The 19,584-nt window shown below is 33.4% G+C and overlaps 1 long non-coding RNA gene and 1 pseudogene across 2 annotated transcripts; one reads left to right on the forward strand and one right to left on the reverse strand.

Annotated features, from left to right (window-relative positions):
• Positions 1-2,494: 2,494 nt before the first annotated feature.
• On the forward strand, positions 2,495-13,671 carry LOC149554967 (uncharacterized). Of its 2 annotated transcripts, none has more exons than XR_016365272.1 (3): positions 2,495-2,809; positions 4,726-4,832; positions 13,239-13,671. It is a non-coding gene; the product is annotated as an uncharacterized LOC149554967 (long non-coding RNA). The 2 variants fall into 2 exon arrangements; XR_016365273.1 differs by lacking the exon at positions 13,239-13,671 and adding an exon at positions 6,719-6,916.
• Positions 7,136-11,289, reverse strand: LOC149554968 (LRR receptor-like serine/threonine-protein kinase GHR1; annotated as a pseudogene).
• Positions 13,672-19,584: the final 5,913 nt, after the last annotated feature.

Raw genomic sequence — 19,584 nt, forward strand, 5'->3', positions numbered from 1 at the left:
TCACCATAGGATCAAAAATGGGCTACTTAGCTCCCCATTTTTTGAGTATTGAATTTAACAAAATCTGAATTGTGCTCTATGAATTTGTGCTCACAGCGATCGATCACTGCCCAAATGTTACCCGCAAAGCCCCAATATCACCTGCAAATTTTTGTGATACCCTACTGCACGGGAATGAAATAACATAAAAGAATAATATCATGATACGACTATAAGCCCGTGCGAGATTAAATTTTAACATACTTTTTGACCAATACTAATATATGATACTTTTAACATATTAAGGTTATGACCTGAGTTGGTCAAAATTTTGACCAACTTGGGAAAACAAAGGACATTTTCAACCAATAAGTGGATGGAAACCAAAAAATAAAAGAAATCATACCTTTGGTCAAAAATTTTGGTAGAAAAACAAGTGCAAATGTACTAGTTAGTGTGCATATCCAGATCGGGGCAGATTTGTAGAGGTCACTCTCTAGGTTAAAACTAGGTTTCCATTTTTCCATCATCAAATGATGTTTTCCAAAATTCCACGATCTAGCCATAATCGAGTCCCAATCCTTCTTGGTCATGAAACTAAACAAGAAGAGCTCTCTAGCCATCATAGAGATGGAGACAGAACTCGTCAGTTTCCACTTTCAAACACCATTTTCAAACCATGTCCATTGTAGGTTGAAAAGAGACAAAATTTCCCACAAGACATAGGGTAAACCCCAATGAGATTGAATCCACCACAAAATCAGGTAAAGAAATTCAAGGTCCTATGGGTCCTAAGGAGAACGTGGGTTTGGCACCAAAATCCATAGAAGTCTTGGATCCAAAAATAGCCCCCAAACAGTTTGACTTTGGGGGTGCCGATAAGGGGGCTGTAGACGTGGCACTGCCCAAAGGTTTGGGGCCTAGACGAGCACAGTCATCTGGAATGGCTTTAGGTTCCAACAAAACAACAATGTCTTCCTGCTGAAGAAGGCAACCATTCAAGTATTTCGCAACTAGATCTAAATCTGGGTAAGGGTGGAGGGGGTTTCCATCCCTCCCAAGACTAAGAGGGTATGAAAGCAGTTAGGGGTTTTAGAGCGGGCAAAGTTGCAGAGGGAAAAGGGAAAATATTTGACATTATTTAAAAATAAAAATAAAAAAAATTAACTCTTGGTTGTAAGCACTACAAGAAAGAAGACCCACTATTTCACCAAGGGTCAAAGTTAGCAAGTCTCAATTAAATTTTTTGTTCTCATTTGCTTTAAGTTTTTATTTGCAAAAGTCATATTTTAATTATATAATCACCATAGAGTCTTCTTTAAAAAATTAGTATATTACCCTTTGAAAAATTCTATATATATAACAACTAATAGATTCTTTTCATTTAACAATAACAAACTAAATTCACTCTATAATAACCAATGAATTTTAAAATAATTGACATATTTAGAAAAATAAAATAAATGTAGATTTTCTTAACAAATATATCCCTTTTATAATCACAAATTAAAGATTTTAAAATAACTATTACAAGATTTTATAATTAATACCTCATAAATATATCTTTAAATTTATAGGAAATATTTTTAAAAATACATAAATTGATGTAAAAATAGTTTAGAAATGTCTACGAATCCTCGAGGATTCTTAATAAAATGAATCACTCTATATGCTATTCGAAGATGTCTCATCATTACAATAATAACAATTATACAACAATAAAATCAAGTTGCGACAGCTATGTCTTGTCGAAACACAATTTTTACTCTATTCAAAGCAAAATACTACATATGCCGAGTCCATATATCCTGTTAAAAGGAAACTTGCAGATTATTGATTTAATGCAATGAAGCAAAATACTACATATGCCGAGTCCATATATCCTATTAAAAGGAAACCTGAAGATTATTGATTTAATGCAATGAAAAGAAAACTTATCATCTCCAATTCGTTCACTCAACCAAAATAAATGTTATGAGCCTATCCATGTGACCAAAGGTCTTGCTTTTCCAATTCACATTGGAAGTGAGTACTAACACCACAACACAAAATCCTGCTATAATTGACCATCCAATGCTCAGCTCATACCATGAAAAACCTTCGTCATTCTCTTCCTTCACTTCCAACTTTTAGCAGGACATCCCCGCAGATTTGGAGTTCTTGAAAATGATGATTTGTCAAACATTATCATGTGACAACCTTGCTATGGTATCACCCCTGACAGATTCAAATATCCCAAATAATCCAGATAACCAAGCTCGAGTGGGATTTTTCCTGAAAATCTATTGAGAGAAAGATCCAACGATTCCAACTGACAGATTGTCCACTCTACTAGAAATTTCCAATTTCCGCACTACTACATAGTAACACATTTAAAGACATAAATTCAAGACAAAATCCCTCTTTCCTCTTTAATTTTACCGAAAGTTAATATTTTTAAATTATAATATATATTTTTTCTATAATAGCACAAATAGAAAAGTTTAAAATGATAAAAGTTGAAGGTCATGAAAAAATTAAGCTGGAAAAGGATCAAATTCATTAGGTAATGGACCGTACAAGAAGCGGGCTTTTTGTACCGCAAGGATCAGGGCTGTAGTTGAGGCAAGAGAAAAATTTCTAATGTATGTTGAACAGAATGGTGGGAAATAATCGCAGGAAGCAGAGAAAAGCTTGACAGAGGAGACTGTGAACCAAAAAGAAATGGGAGAAAAGGAAAATGAAACCCTCACGCATGAGGCTGCATTCTCTGAATGCCCTGGAGCTGCGGCGCACAAACCCGACCAATTAAATCTCTATTTTTTTGGTCAATTTCATAATTTAATGATAGGTATGTTTTCTTCAAACCTGTTATTCTTTTTTGAATGTTTGATGTTTGATGCTTGTAAGCGACCATGAAATTATTTTGGAGATCTGTCTTTATGAGAAGAAATATATATTTTTATTTTTACTTAAAATCTAAAAAATATAGGGCATTCACTCCGTTGCTGGTTATACCATAGGGCATTCTGGGCAACTCTTCTAACAGGTTCTAAATAGAACTCCTCTTAACCTGGGAACTTCTATTTTTTAAAACCCAACTGAATCCTCTTTGGGACGAATCCAAAGGTCCAAGCCCAGCACAGTAATCAACCTATTTTGATATTTGTGGAGATTACTCACCTCGATCACAGTCGCAAACATCACTTTTCAATCGCTATATATGGGCTCCTAATAAATCTTGTATTAGGATTTCCTTCGCGACTCCTCATGCACAACCGATGTGGAAGACCGTGTTAAATGTGCATTTTTTTTGGCACACCAAGGGTTTCAGAACCCCAAACAATCCAAACTGTGTATCTATGGTTTGGAAGCTCCATGTATTACAGCCTCCCAAGCCACATCAAGGTCTAAAGAAAGTGCAACAACAGTTCTTCGGCAAATGCAAAGCAAACACTTCCCAACGTCCTCGAGCTGGGATGAAAATACGGCAACCAAAACATAGCAGTCTAACTTCGGCTCCAATCACAGGGGATTCAAGAGGATCTTCATCTGAGGTGCCCCAAGTTGTTTTTCTTCCAGATCTTTTGCTTCCCCAGTGTAAAGACCTACGTCAGAAAATAATTATTCGCAAATTTAGGGGTACAAAATTTTTAATTTTAGAACTTCGCGATCTTTTAGTCGATGAATGGCAAGGAGTTTTACAATTTTTTTATTTCAATGAAACATCTGGTATATTTTTACCTCTTTTTAACACGATAGAAGGGGGAAATCTAGTTTTCAAGCGAACAGATTGGATGTATAAGTGTTTTGGGCTTATTACGAATGCACAGGCCCCAATTTTTAAAGATGCAAACTTTGATTCTCGTTTTGTCCCTTTTTGGATCCAACTGCATAATATGCCTCTGGAATACTGTGAACCCCATCTTTGGAAAAAATGCCCAGTGATATATGCATTTTCCTCCAACATGATGTCAGAACCTTTTAGGATTCAGAAAAATCTGTAAGAATCTGTTTATTATTTGACATCTCAAAAGATCTCCCATCTTCCTTTCATATCAATTTGCTTCATGGCATCTGGACATAGGAAATTTTCTTCGAAGATCACACCAATATGTGTCACTTTTGTCATGCCCTGATCAAATTTTGATGCACTCTTGTCCTTTTAAGGTTGAGGACATTGAACAACAATACCCTTCTAAAATTGGAAGTGATAAAAGTAGGAAAAATCTGGGGCAATGTCAGCTATACCGAAGCCTTCTCAAGGAAAAACAAGCATGAAATTGTTTGAGAATGGTGGCAATATTTCCACTAGTGGAACAAGGTTCACGATGAGGAGGTGGCATCCAAGAGGTCAAAAAATGTAGGAAATTTGTGCTTTCTTAATCCAATGCTGCAAGTATTTCCATCATGTGCACCTTTTTTCCAACTTCTACAAATCCTCAGATCTAATGATATCCCAGAGGTCAGTACTAGTCTATTACAGGTTTGTCACTTGGTCATGCTTAGTAGAAATGAGGATTTTCTATTGCTTATAAAACCTCGTAAGAAAATGATAGTAGTTTCTATGATATTGATATTGAGTAGAAATTGTATCCTTACTATTTGTGAAGTGCTAAAGTATTTTTCAACAAACACGATTTGTTTCAACCTAAAAGATTTAATTTCTCAAACAGGTTGGTTATCCGATACTTGATGTATTGTTTAATTTTTGGATGAGATTTAGGAGGAGAAACCTGCTAATTCAGTCCTTGAAAAAATGAACAGGAGATTTGATAGCGTGAAGCGGTGAAGCCTTTCTATCCAACAATGTGTGACCCTATACTTAAGATTTGTAGTCCTGACCAACCACTTAGTTCTCTCAGAAGACCCAGGTATGTAATTGCATTGTATTAGATATGGATAATGTTTTTGTCAATCATTAAATTAAATTCTACATATACTCGGATTTTTTTCTGCAATACTCTTGGAATAAATAATTGTTTACCATTTATTTCTCAATGCATTTATTTACATTGTTCATTCAAGAATGCATTCATTAGCTGAATGTTTATTTGATGTCTACTGACTTGTCAATAACCAGTTTAAAAGTGTGCTTAGAAACCTGCCTTGGAATGTAAAGGCATATATCTGACAGATAAATTGTTTAAGGAATAATTTATCATTCCTATCCATCTTTCTTCTTGAGAAGCCCTAGATAAATAGCAGGTCTATCTTGAAAGATTGCTTTGGCAACTATTATGTCTATTTAAGATACTCATAGTACTTCTATCTGTCTATTTTTTTTGTTAATTCATGTATTTTTTAATGGAAGTTAGTTCTTGGATAGAAGTTATGCAGTCGTAGGGAAGGATTGAAATTATTCTGAAATCCATATTGAAGGGAGAAATTGGCTTATGATTAATTAATGTATGGATAGTACCCACAAAGAAATCTTAGCTATGATTTACCAATGCATGTTAGGGTTTACAAGGATATTAGTAGTCTTACACATTGTCTAGCGTCAAGGATTTTATGTCTCAGGGTCTTGAGCAGAAACATTGATATCTTTATGGATTGAATCACGATTTGTAATATGTAGTAATATTTTATTAGCCTAGTTGATATCTCCTTCAATTGGGTTGGGAAATGATTAGAACGGTCCTATGGATAAAGATTTAGAAGGTGACTATGGCGAAGGATGTGTATTAACTTGTATTGGTTTGTGTACATTATGGTTGGTGACTACATCTGCAGAGATGAGTTTTTGAAACTTTTATTGTTTTTCTCATTTTTATCTTTTTGGATACTTAGAAGACTTATGAGTAAAGTAATAGGATCAAAAGATTCTTCTCTGCGATGGACATGGATTTGGAATGTTGGCTGGAGGATAAGAAACTCTCACTTTTTGATTTGATCTTAATTTTGTAACAATTGTTTTTTCTTATGTAAAACATTGTTCTCTTTCTATACAGATGCTAAGTAGGAAACTTTAACATGACATTTGAATGGGAGTTGTGTGTTTTGTACCTATGTTGTGACTAGAGGAATAAGTGGTATAGCTGAATTGATCTTAGTTTTGTTAGAATCTTCTTTGTTTATGTGAAACGATGTACTCTTTCTATACAGATGTGGAGTAGGCAAATTAAGCATGGTGTTGAATAGGTGTTGCATTATTCATGCCTATGTTATGACTGTGATCAAGAATAAGTGGTACAATATTTATTCCCCTTTTATAAATTATATAAGCTCATGGAGAAATAGAATGCCCTGCGAGCTAAATATCTTTCTCATCCTCTGTTTTATGCAACTTTCATTTCTGCAGTTTGCTACTATGTTTTTTGTAGTTCTTCTCTCTTGAACCTTCTTTTAAAGGGATTTTAGTGTTTTGGGCACCTTCCCTAGCCAAGAGCTTGTGGGCTCTATGCTATGGAGGGGGGAGCTATGGCAGTTGTGATACTTGTTTGGAGAGACTAGGTAGAAGGGAGGAGCATTCATTAGAGGCAAAGACAATCTGAATTAATTATATATCGCATTTGAGTACTCTCTTTCTGTCAATTTTATCTACTATATAATGATCAATTTATAGAAATCATTTATTGCAGTGTGTTTTGGTAGATTCAAGAGATCTAGAATTTGTGGTTATGTCACATGGCATGGCAGAGGATGTGAAATTGTATTGCCGATGCCTACTTCTTTAGAAATTGGGCTCTTGGAAACCCTAATAATTTGAGTGCTTCCATTTATTGGATAATTAATGACTTGATTTGATTTCCTTTAGGTAAGAGAGTGGTTACGTGTACATGGAAACAAATCGCCAAATTTTAGCAGCAAGATGTCAATTTCTATTCTTTTTAATTTGAGTTGAGCGTTACATTTTAAATTAGTTTAAAGAAATGATATGTTCTTTTAGTTAGGTGGGAACAATTTTGCTAAGAGCATTTAGCTTATATGATAGCAAATGAAGTTATTGTAGTGAAGCAACATGATTAAGAGAGAGTTCTCTACAGTGTCTTCCTTATTCATTAATATGTTTAAGTAATTTTATGAAATTAAAATTGCACATAGTCCTTCATACTCTACAATAAACCTAAATAATTAAAGTACATCTCAATGCACAAGCGACATGAGAAATTCAAAGCATTGAAGCAAAGAGATGTAACAAATAATAGAAAGTCATATGTTATAACCAACAGTTTCAAATGGCCAGGGATTCAAATTCTGTGCATTTCCTTGCGGGCCTGAAGGCTATCGAGCAGTTGAACAAATTTGACTTCCAAATGATATAGTCCTTCAGGATTCCTCCTGATGTAAACTTACTGCCTTCGGAATGTTAACACTCAAAATGGTCTACGACAATGCCATACAGATACTACCCAACTGATTGTCCATAAAAAAGTCACATTGTAGATATGAACTTTATGAAAAAGACAAATTTGTAAGGGGTAAGAAACTAAGAATAAACAATTTAAAGAATTAAGTTCAACACTCTTCTCCCAAAAAGCAAAGAAACATTCATAAAGAGCTATAGTTATCAGGATATAAATATAGGAGGATGTCTTACCATACATATGACTTGCTAGACTGCCTGAACCCACAAAATCATATAGAATTAGCTTTTCATGCTTGCTAGGTCCCCAATAATATCCTCTCAAAGAGATTATATTTGGATGTTTTATGTTACCAAATTTCTTTGCCTTGCTTGTGAAATCTTTTCTGCACTTTGCCAAGCCTTCCCTCAGCCATTTCACTCTCAGAAAATGGCCATTGTCAAGTGTTGCTTTATAAGAAGTGCCATGGTTGCTTCTACCCAAAACCTCAGCAGGTGCATGTGATAGCTCCTCAGCTGTTAGACCCAAATTCTAATCCAGAATATAGAGGTCCCCTGCCAAGCGATTTGGTGACCAGACCTTCAATGTAACAGGATGGTCAGGCGTGAATGAATCTTCAGACCGTGGAGATGATGAGAAGTGACTATTGGAACCAAGTGAGGACCACTTAATCTTTGGTGGAGAAAGTGCCGAACCAATTAGCTTTGCAGAGTCCACACCTAATTTAACATCTGAAGCCCACCGTAAAGCTGGTTTAGAAGAGAATGCCTTTTGTGCAGCAACTAGAGATGCTTTTTTGGAAGCAATGTGGTCATCAACAGAAAAGCTTACTGATGTAGGTTCTGTCATATTAGCACTCTTGAAAGAGTCAAAATATCGAGCAGAGGAGGTGCTACCCTTATTGTCGTCTGCTTATTATGTTCATGATGTTCCAGGAGGTCCTGAGAATTTGAAACTCTTCTATGGTGCAAGAAAAGAGCTAGAGCAATGAGAATTGCAACACCAACAACACACCCTCCAATGATCAAAGCCTTATGAAGGGGCTTAAGGCTCTTAGCATGGCTTCTATTGAATTCTTTGCTTGGAACACCATTAGAAGGGGAAGCAATATGAGGATAAATTAATTGAGCATTGCCGGTATGAAAGGATAAGGGAACCTTCTCAAATTCTAAGGAACTATTCCTACTAAATTATTGTAGGAAATATTTAGTCCTTTCAAGCTGTTTGGAAGATTGGGAGGTATGTGCCCTGCCAAATGATTAATAGAGAGATCAAGGTATGACAAATTACTGAGCTAGCTTATTTCAGATGGTATTGATCCTAGGAAATTGCCTTAGGCTTTCCAAGAAGCCAATATCTACAGGAATGGAGCCATTCAACTGGTTTCTTGAAATATTCAGTGAATCTAGTCGTGAATATTGTAAATATGGTGTATATGCAAATGATGATGCTGGACTGACAGGGAGCATTTTCTACAGTGGAATAGCTCCTGTGAAATGATTGCTAGCCAAGTGTAAAACTGCCAATGTAGATGAACTAAAAAGGCTAGTCAGAAATAAACCATTTAGATGATTGAAGCTAAGGTCAAGCACATTAAGCTTGGGATATGTTCCAAGTATGGATGGGAGAGGACCAACTAATGTATTGTGTGAGAGATTTAGACGAGTCAATCTCAAAAACTGAGATGTTTCATTTGGTATTGATCCTGAAATCTGATTAAGGCTCAAATCAAGGACTTGCATAGAATTTCCCCAGGTCTGCATCATAGTTGAGTCTCCAATAAACTCATTATTACTTATATCCATCACTGCACATGTCCCTATTTTGCTGGGCAGCAAACCAGAGAGAGAACTTGATGAAATATTTAGAATTCTCAGAGTTGATGTAATTACACCAAGTGGACCTGCAAAAGAAAAGGAAAAATCATATGGTCAACAGAATATTTCAATTAAAGCAAGTGTCATATGCCATTTGACATTCTTAGATCAGTTAACCAAGAGAAACTCCGGGGTGCAAAAATTTATAAATAACTGAGCTCATAATGTACACTAATCGGGAAAGAGTACACAATTAGCAAATGAAAAAGATTAAAGTGCATGCATTGAGAATAGACATTGGAAAATAAATGCATATTTAAAACATGCATTGTTCCATTATAATCAGTCCAAATCACAAACTAAACATCTAAATAGATTAATACACAAGAAAATACAATGTTAAATGCTATGGAATGATTTGTCTTGTATAAGGGCAGTATAATGACTGTTTAGTACATTACTTGATAGATTGTTGTAGCTAAGATCCAATTCAACCAATACCGAAGAATCTTGTGCCAAGAGTGTAAATGGTACAAAGCCAGAAAATTGGTTATTGCTCAAGTGCAAATCCTCAAGTGCATAAACAAAATGAAAAGCAGGAAGTTCCCCCGTCAACTGATTGCTACTTATATCTAGAACCTTTAGACTGTCAAACAAAGGTATGCTATCCTCAGATTGTAACAGTCCTGTAAATCTGTTGTGGCTGAGATTCAAATACCAGAGTGACTGTGTTAAGCTGGCTATAATTTGCATTTTCCAAGGAAGCTGTCCAGAAAACAAGTTGCAGCTCAGATCAATTTACTCTGTACTAATCAGAAGCATTAAAGAACTTTCAACATGTCCAGATAGCTGATTTTGATGCAAATCTAGGTTCTTCAGATTCAGAAACTTCTCCAAACCTATCGGAATGCCTCCACTAAGATTGTTCAATGATAAGTCGAGAGACACTAAATGCTACAAGTTTGACATAGTAGTTGGTATCTTCCCATTCGATGAATTTCGGCTTAAATCAAGATTTAGAAGTGAGTTCATTGCACCCACCGAATTGGGAATCATTCCAGTAAGTTTGTTGCCAATGAATTTGGAATTTCTGGTAGGAGGATAAGGAATTTTGCGACTCTGATTAGGAGGATAAGGAATTTTGTGACTCTGATTTGGATTCAACGCTGCATCTATGCTTTTTTTTAAGAACTGGTTTGATCTTTAGTTTTTTTGGTCAGAATTGTGCCTTTGTTTAAGAAAAGTAATGTAATCTATCCATGCAAATTATGAGTAGGAAACTTATATAGATATGACGCTGAAGTTTTCTGACCCTACCTATGTTATTACATTGAAGAAACAAGAAAAAGTGGTACAATATTTATTCCCTTACTAGCAGCAATATTTAGGTGTAATGTCTCTCTTACAACACCTATTTTATTTCCTTCGCACTTAATTGTAGTCACTACAGCATGAACAATGCACACATAGATCTGTATAGAATAAATTATTTGTTAGTACCATCAAATTTTTTTTTGAGGATTTGTTGGATTACTCAATTCCTCTACGTTCATATAAGAGAGTTGAGTATTTAGGTTGATAGTTATATTACAGGGCAGAGAGAGTGCACCACAATGGTTATGGATCTAGTATTTCAAGTAATTAAACAATGCAACTTCTAATTGTGGGAGGAGGATAAAAAAATTCTTTAACTTGATGATTTGAATCAATGTTGTCTCTATGATTGATTTTAAAGAACCAACTTGATTCTATATTTTTGTTAGAATAGTTAAGTGTGCCTTTGGTTATGCGGAATATTGTATCTATACAAATTACGTCAATGTTTTATGAAACTGTCCTATGATATTATAGTTAAGGTAGAGGTTTAAGTGATACAATTTTAATTCCCTTGGCAGAAGTAATAATTATATGCAATTGATTGTCTCTTATGACACCTAGAATCTTTTTTTTGTTTTGACTGTAATTGCCTACATTGAAACATACACAAGTAGACATGTACATGGATAAACTTATTTGTTGGATATTATCCAAAATATTTGGTGGTTTTGTTGGAGTGATTGATTGGTCCAAGTTCCTAAAGGAAAGTTGAGGTATTGAGGATTCCATTCTTCCATCTATGGGTAAATAGGTATGTTACTGTAAAGAGTGCGTTCAACAATGGGCATGGATTTGGTGTTTCTAGTGTTGGCAGTAGGATAAGTCATTCTGAACTTGCTGATTTGAATATACTGTTGTATCTATGATTAGTATAAAAGGACTAATTTGATCCTAGTTTATTTTGCAAGAATTGTATCTTTGTTAATGCAAATTTGTCAATCCCTCTAGTACCAGACTAATGTCATTATGTTGTTCTTAGTTAATGTTGTTTTCATGTTTCACTGGATTCAAGGCTTGGCTCCTGCTTGAATAATGTGTTTGTGTCTCACCTAGATTTGTTTTACAATCTTGGTCCCAAGTTTAGGAGATCAGCTCGTCCGCCTCATCTGTACTACATACTTTTAATGCTTATTTTGATCTTTAGTTCGGTTGCAATTTTTGACCAAGTGTGTACTATTTGCTGCTCAAACATGAGACAGGATTGTTATCCATCCATAGTTCTTTTACAACCTAGGGAATGTCGTTGTTTGTTTTACCTTAATGCAACACTAGGTAGCTGCCACTGCATAGGCTTCTTTTAAAATAAAGAAGTCACAAGTTTTGTTCTTTCTATCCTGAGTAATACCTAATACACTTTCCCTCTTTCACTGGTCAATGTTTTTGTTGCGGGCTTTCTCCAACTACATGGCCTCATTGATAATCTTATTCTTTCCTAGATATATTCTATGCTTTCTTACTATGTGCTGCAATAGAATGTTTGATTGGTTGCCAGTCAAGAGTTTTGACTAATCCAATTTTATGTGTCATTTTAGAGATTTTTTGGACTGCACCAAGCAAAAAAAAAATAGTGAACTGTGAAATACAACAAGGTTAGAATGAAATAATTAGCAGCCTATAGAATTGTAGTAATATAGCTAGAATTGCACTTGATGGGCACTGCATGAAACCAGCTATTTTTGTGCCTAATGAAATTGGTACCATATTTTTTTGACATTCCAACTGTTGATCCAGTGCTTGATCCACATGGATCAGCTGAGAGCACATAAGAATTCTGCACAATTTTACATCCACAGATGTATCTTGATATTAATTTATTAATTTATTTATATTCAAACTTCAAAATTGATTAAAGGCCAAATGGTAAATAGCACTAAAAGTAGTATGGATAAATTATATAATAGAATTGCGAAGTGCATCTCCTCTCATATCATTCATAATTGAAATAAAATGAAATCATAGAGAACTTGAGACTCAAATGAATTAGAAGCAGAATGACAAAGCAACAAAACCTTAAGTTGTCTATTGTCCACATAACAACTTCTGGTTATGTAAATTATAGCAAGTTGTCAATTATTCATATAACAGCCTAAATTGTAGCAAGTGATAAATTGTAGCAAGTGATCATTATAATGGATCAACAATCGGTGTAACCCTTGTCTTTGCCACAAACAAGTGCTAGTTATAAATTATGCCCATTTGGTCAAAGTAACATTTGGGACAAGGTTATTGACTTTCCCTTTTTATAATTATTTAACAGATATTTTGGACAGGGTTATTGAACTTAGCTGTATTTGTATCCATATACATATCCATTCAATTCTAGAATTAAGAATGTTAATGATTTTTTCTTTCAAAACTCATATTTTATTCCATTTAAGCAGTTATGTTCCATGTACATATGCAAATTTTTGAATGTCAACCAACTAAATCCAAGCAACCTTTTGGTAAAGCTTAATGCAGTTTAGAATGACTATTATAATTGTACAATAATTGTATCAGTATGATTTTTTGGGTCAATTAGAGAAACAATTGGATTTGGCTTGTTTTTAAGATGAACCTTTATCTTTTATAAATTGAGTTTTGTTTCTTGTGGTGTCTCAACAACCAAAAGCAATGTACACAAATCCATTGCTTCTCTGTTGGATTTTTGAACATAGGAGATAATTTATAGTATATGGTATGTTTTAGAAGTGCTTCAGTATAAAGGATTTATTTCTTTGTTTTGGATGTCTTGCTTACTAAAATGTTTCTGTATTATTGTTTTTGAATCACACAGAATAAAAATGTCATCGAAGCTATATAGAAGTTGCAGCGGCATATAATTGTAAAATTGCTGAGTGTATTGAGCCATCAAATGAAGTAATTTGTTTTTGATGGGAACAAAGTAGTTTTGGGTGTAAGCAACCCAGATATTCGAGTTGGTGATGTTGAGTTTGAGGAAAATGAAGTTTATGCCATCAACATTGTCACAAGCACAGGGGATGGGAAGGTGAAGGAATATAATCAAGATTGGTAATCTTATTGGAACTAATATATTTTATGCTTCAAGCTAAAGTTTTCAATGTATTTTATGACATTTTAAAAGACGGGGAGCTATTTTTTGTGAATGGGAAAACCACAGTATATGCTTGCTTTTCTAATTCATCTTTGTAATTCATAGAGAAAGTCCAAAGCTACATGTTTAGTGAATACAACTCTATTTTTCTTCCTTTATATTTTAAATCATTTTAGTGGCGAGAGGGAGATAAATGCTAAAAAAGAAATCTTTCAAATGGGAGTAAAGGATCAAAATTTAAAGATATTTTTTGTGATTTTAACAAATTAACAATATTTGAACTATACAAATGACTACCTTTTTCTTGTGACAATAGTGAGAAAAATTTCAGTTTTCTTTAATTTCATACAATGATTGCTTTATACAAGGAATAGTGTACTTAAATTTTAAGCTGGGTTACTAATTTCTTTTGAATATTTTGTACTTTGAAATGCATGCTCAGCTGAAGCTTCTTGATGAAAAGGAGACAACTATATATAAGAGGGCTGTGAATAAAAACTATCATTTAAAGACGAAATCTTCAAGGGTTATTTTTTAGCAAAATAAACCAGAAGTTCCCCATCATGCCATTTACTGCAAGGTATGTTCAACAACTTTTTTTTTTGTTGCTAGCATTTGGCTATTGAATCCCCCTTTTTGTGTTGTAGGTTTATACATGTAACTAAACTATATTTCAGAGTTTGTAAGCCAGTTCTTTGGTCAATCAATACATACAATTGGTCCCATATTTGTTAACTAAAAGTAGGTTTAAATACGAAAACCAATTATAAAAATGTAATCATAGAAGTGGTTAATGAATGTCAAAAGCATCCAAGTGAATTTTAAATGGAAGTGATAGATCTAGATAAGAGGATAGTGAATTTATCATGAATTAGTGAGCATGTGTTTCAAGGAATGATAAGGCCAAATGTTTTGATGCAAGGGATCAAATGATAATGTAATTCAATACAAATACTATGAAGTTCATATCAATTTTATTTCATATTGACCTGCAACATCTAGAATTGCATAGGCTTGTTCTCAATCTACAAAATGAAATTGACCAATGATAGAATGCATGTGTTTAATATTGAGATACTTTCATTGGACTTATGATCCAGATGCCTGTGAAATCTTAGGCTGTGTATGATCTAATTTTGACAACCAAATGTGGAGTCTGATGTTTGACCTCATCAATATATTTGAATCAAGTATTCCCAATGTAGTATAAGTAGTTAAACACAATGCATATTCTAGTGTTGTTAACAATATCATCTATGATGATGAATTTTCATCATCTCTAGGAATAAATTATATAAGCTTATGGGTATAAACTTAAACATCATCCCAGTAAAAATACATGTTCCTTTATTGGTCATTCATAACAGTCTAGAAGTCAAGGAAACTCTTCTATAGAGATAGCATAAACACTATCTTAATAGTCACTACCCACGTACCATATTTGTTTTGAAGTTCGTTCATATGATGTTTTATTACAACTTTAGTGTGAGATGTTCACATGCCTAAACCTTGCACCATCTGTCCATGCAAGTCTCAACTCACCACCAATTCTCTTACTCATTGACTTAATTTATCTTTTCCCTTTCTTATTTAGTTTTCCTTATTTTAAAAGGTGTTAGCTCAATGGAAGAGCACCTGCATTACAAGCAGGGGATGATGGTTCAAATCCATCATGCCTTTCATGAATTAATTAATTATAGTGCAGTGAGATTGAAGACATTCATTTCTATAAAGACAAAATTAAAATTGTCTTTAAGAGATAATAATGCTGTTGTTCCTTATTGTCTTTATAAGACAATATTTTAAGACAGTAGTTTTAAGACACTCCCTTAAAGACAATATTTATGACAATACACAACTTTATTTTTGCCTCGAATTAAGACAACTCACTTAAAATTTGTCATAAATATTGTCTTAAAACCCCCCTTTATGTTGTAGTGCTATTGGAAGGTGACCCATAATTTGTTCTTTGATAAATTAATGCATATCATACTGGAAAAAACATAAGAATAATGCCTTTCTAATCCCTTAGCAATTATGTCTAAGCCCTCTATATAGTATTCAACTTGTATATATTTCTATGTGCATGATCTACACCAAGGCCACCAACAATATCATTAATAATAGGAGGATATTCAGGATCAATATCTCCATTGCCCATTGATTTAGTGAGCTCTAAGAGTGCACCATGGTCATCTCCAAGCATGGACATATTTTCCTTTACATCAACCATGACTGAGAAATTGAAGTAGGTATTTGAGATTTCACCATACAAAAGATTATAGTAGTGAACAACATACGATCAATGCATTTACCAATATACATTGAACTTCATTTTAAATAATATCTTGATTTAATAATATATACATCTCAATGATATAATTTTTAATATAGTTAAATAAAAAACTTACCCTTCCTTACACGTACACTATATTTACAAGGGAAGGTAAAGTATCACCCTCATGTAGATATTTAGTCTGAAAATAAGTTGACTACTAGGATACCATACATAAAAATGTATAATATTGTGGGTCATTTTTCTTATTTAGATCTTCACTAGAACCAAGTAGAAGATACCATACCATCTAGCTTGAGTGTACTCATTAATCTTTCATATGGAGATCTTAGCAGCAATAGGCTTAGTGGTCCAATCCTTCCTTATGTGGTTAATCTCACATCCCTTCTCATGTAAGATTTACATGACAATAAATTGAATGGTGGTATACTATTCAATTTAGGCAAAATTAGGACACTCAAAAGATTGTATTTTTCCAACAACAAGATGAGTGGAGATATTCCCTTTTCATTTTCTCAATTACCTTCCCTTGTCAATCTTGATTTGAGAAACAACCAATTGAATGGAAGTAATCTTTCCTCTCGCATGGTACCATCTTCTATGTTATATTTTTGGCTCTACAACAATAACATGACAATAATAGTTTCAGATTATTATGTCTTGCTCAATAGTTCAAGGTTGGACAAATTGGAATTGCCTTGTAGTGGGTTCCATATCCACATAGACTCGATGTCATGGATTCCAACTTTTTTAGGTCTAGGCCTCAAATTTGAGGAGTTGTAAGATTTGAAGCTTTGCTTCCTAGCTAGATTTAAACTCAATTTTAATTCAAAACTCTAGACTTATCACACTTTAACATAATAGCAAGTGTATCTTTGATGGATGCAAGTGTTAAGCTGATAGTCTTGTACATCTTTGATGATATTCTTGATAAATAGCATTATCTATGTTTCTACACCCATCATTACACCTTTCTTATTCACAAACATAGACACATATTTTTCCCTCCTAATCTCTATCTCAACCTACCCCTATTGACCTTTCTCTCCTATGTATCTATATTGTACTTCCTCTATTTCTTTTTGATCTACTCCATGTATGTGATGGGTATGTGCAGGATCAAGGTGTGCCAAAAAGTGGTGATCTAAAATATTTAGTTCTTAAATGCCTCAAAGAATTTCAAAAACATTTTTTACTTTTTATCCCACCCATCCTGATACCAAACCAAAATACTAATACCTTTATAAGACCTAGTATTGCTTTGGACACCAACCCTACATGGTCAACTTAAAAAATGTCCCGAAAACATATTTTTGGCATGTTCTTATATGTTTTTTACTTCAAACATGTATTTGATAAGTTTTTTTTCACCCAAATTTGATGAAATGAAAAGAGTTTCTTAAGAATGTTCCTATATTTCCATAAATTATGTGTTCAATAAGTAATTATTATTCATTTTCTAATGGAGTTATGCATAACGTGTTGATTGACACATTGATTAAAAAAACAAATAAAACTTTCAAATGGTATAACATTTTTTTAAACCAAAAGATGCATCACATTATATACTTCTTCTATTATAAGGAAAATAAAAGAAAAATTAAATTCTATAAAGTTTTCAATTAGTTAAGGTGGTCAGACACGAGTTTTTTAATTCCAAAAATATATGTCACATCCGGGCATGAGTCTACTTTTTATATCTAGAATCTTATTAAAAACAATACTATCATTTGATATTTTGATTAAGGTGGTCAGAAATACACCTACTTCTTATTTTTGTCCTAAAATTTTTGTATCATTGCATTAAAATTCAAAATTTTGACCAATCGTTTCTTCTTTCTTTAGATAAGACCTAGTAGTTCAAAAACTAAATGCAATTTCCTACAAATTCTTTTCTAACAAATTTTTGATTGAAATTCCATAACAATTTTAAAACTTCATGTCAAGTTGACTTAACCCTAATTTGTTGATTTTTCATTGCCACTTAAGGGCATAGTTTGGTTGACCATGATCCTACACATACTCTGCTATATCTTTCTATTTACCTACTATCCATCTATCACGTCATATATCTTTATCATTCTCTCTATCAATCTCCCTCCTCTACTAACCTTAAATCTTAGTTCATCCCATTCACAAATATTAAAATATAATTTATTTTTTAGTTGGATTAATTATACAAAATTTATGATCAAAGTTCTATCTGACACTTTTAGCAATAGGTTCCTCTAAACATTAATATTCTCAATGTAATGTTCTATATGAGATAGAAAAATAAATTTAGAAAGATCCCCAATTTGGTAATGTAGATCTTTACTAATGTTCAACGGATTTAAAATATTGATGTAAGAAATATTTTTAGACAATTGTACCTAGAAATTCAATTACAAATCAGAACTTTCCAATAGAACTAGTAATGAGGCTTTGAATTAAATGCATGACCATTTTTGTAAATATATTATTTATATATAACATATAATATTTAAAAATTTATAGGAAAATGGAACAGGAAGAAAAAATTGTGAATAATGCAAAAAGTAGAAAGGTCAATGTAAGAAATTGTACAACAAACCCCCGATGCGAAAGACAAGGCATACAAGAAAATACAATGAAACCAGATCATGCCAAAATGGTGGATTTTGCACATTGCAATAGACAATTCATAGGAACCTAGCTCCCCAAACCCTTGATCACTAAGAACGACTTTGAGGCTTTAATATGGAAAATAAAAAATGGAACCAGAGTATTTTCTAGAAAAACCCTACAAATTTGAATCAAATCTCTCAAATTTGAAAATTTGTGTCGCATAAAACCCAAATTCAAGAACCACTGATGGATAAAGGGTGGAGCATTGTGTATATTCGAAAGGATATACGAAGGCAGAAGGAACAAAAATGAAAGAACTATTCAAATCTCCACAGAAAAGAAGAAAAATTTAAGAAAAAAGTAGAAATAGATAGAAGGGAAAAGCAAGCAACATTCTTTGAAAAAATAAAATACGCTGGCCAAAAGGTAACAAAGCTCTCTCCTTTTCAAACCAAAGTTCTAAAAATTTGATTAACCTAAATTATACAGCTCCATCTGGTAATCCTCCCAGTCTAAAACCCCTTAATATCTCAGAAACAAATAATATCCCCATCAAACCAAGATCTAATAATCCAATTCCATCAAAATTATGATAGTACAATCCCCCTCCAAAACTCATATTTCAATTTGGGAACTTTAACAAACAAGAATTAGATGTTGCCATTCCAAATCCTTACTATCAAGAAAAAAAGGAGGCAAATGAAATACCCATGATCATCATTAGTAATAAGGTGAGCAAGGATCACTAGTTTGATTGCAAAAATAATGGTGTTTATGCTATATGGATTGGACCAAAATCAGCACTAGATAGATCTAGTTAAGTGGTTTGAAGCCATGAACAATGAACAAGTAGGTATCACTTATCTCTTTGATGATTTAACTTTCTTACATTGTAAAGATTCTAGACATAGGAAATCTTTATTGAAAAATCTCTTAGCTTTGTTAAGGGGCATAGCTTGAATTTCTTTAAATGGTTTCCAAATTGTAATGAAGAATTGATTACTTCCCTAATTTTACTAGAGTGGTTAACATTAAATAACATCCCTTCTGAACCCATTGATCTTAAGTTATTAATTCAAATTAGGGAAGCGTTAGGATGTCTTAAGGGTTTTGAACCTTGCCATAATCACTCCAACTAAGTAAAACTATTGTTTAATCTCAAACAATGACTATATTATCAGAAGG

Source organism: Cupressus sempervirens, chromosome 5 (genome assembly GCF_028749045.1).
Source record: "Cupressus sempervirens isolate cs-2001-9-10 chromosome 5, ASM2874904v1, whole genome shotgun sequence".
NCBI lineage: Eukaryota > Viridiplantae > Streptophyta > Pinopsida > Cupressales > Cupressaceae > Cupressus > Cupressus sempervirens.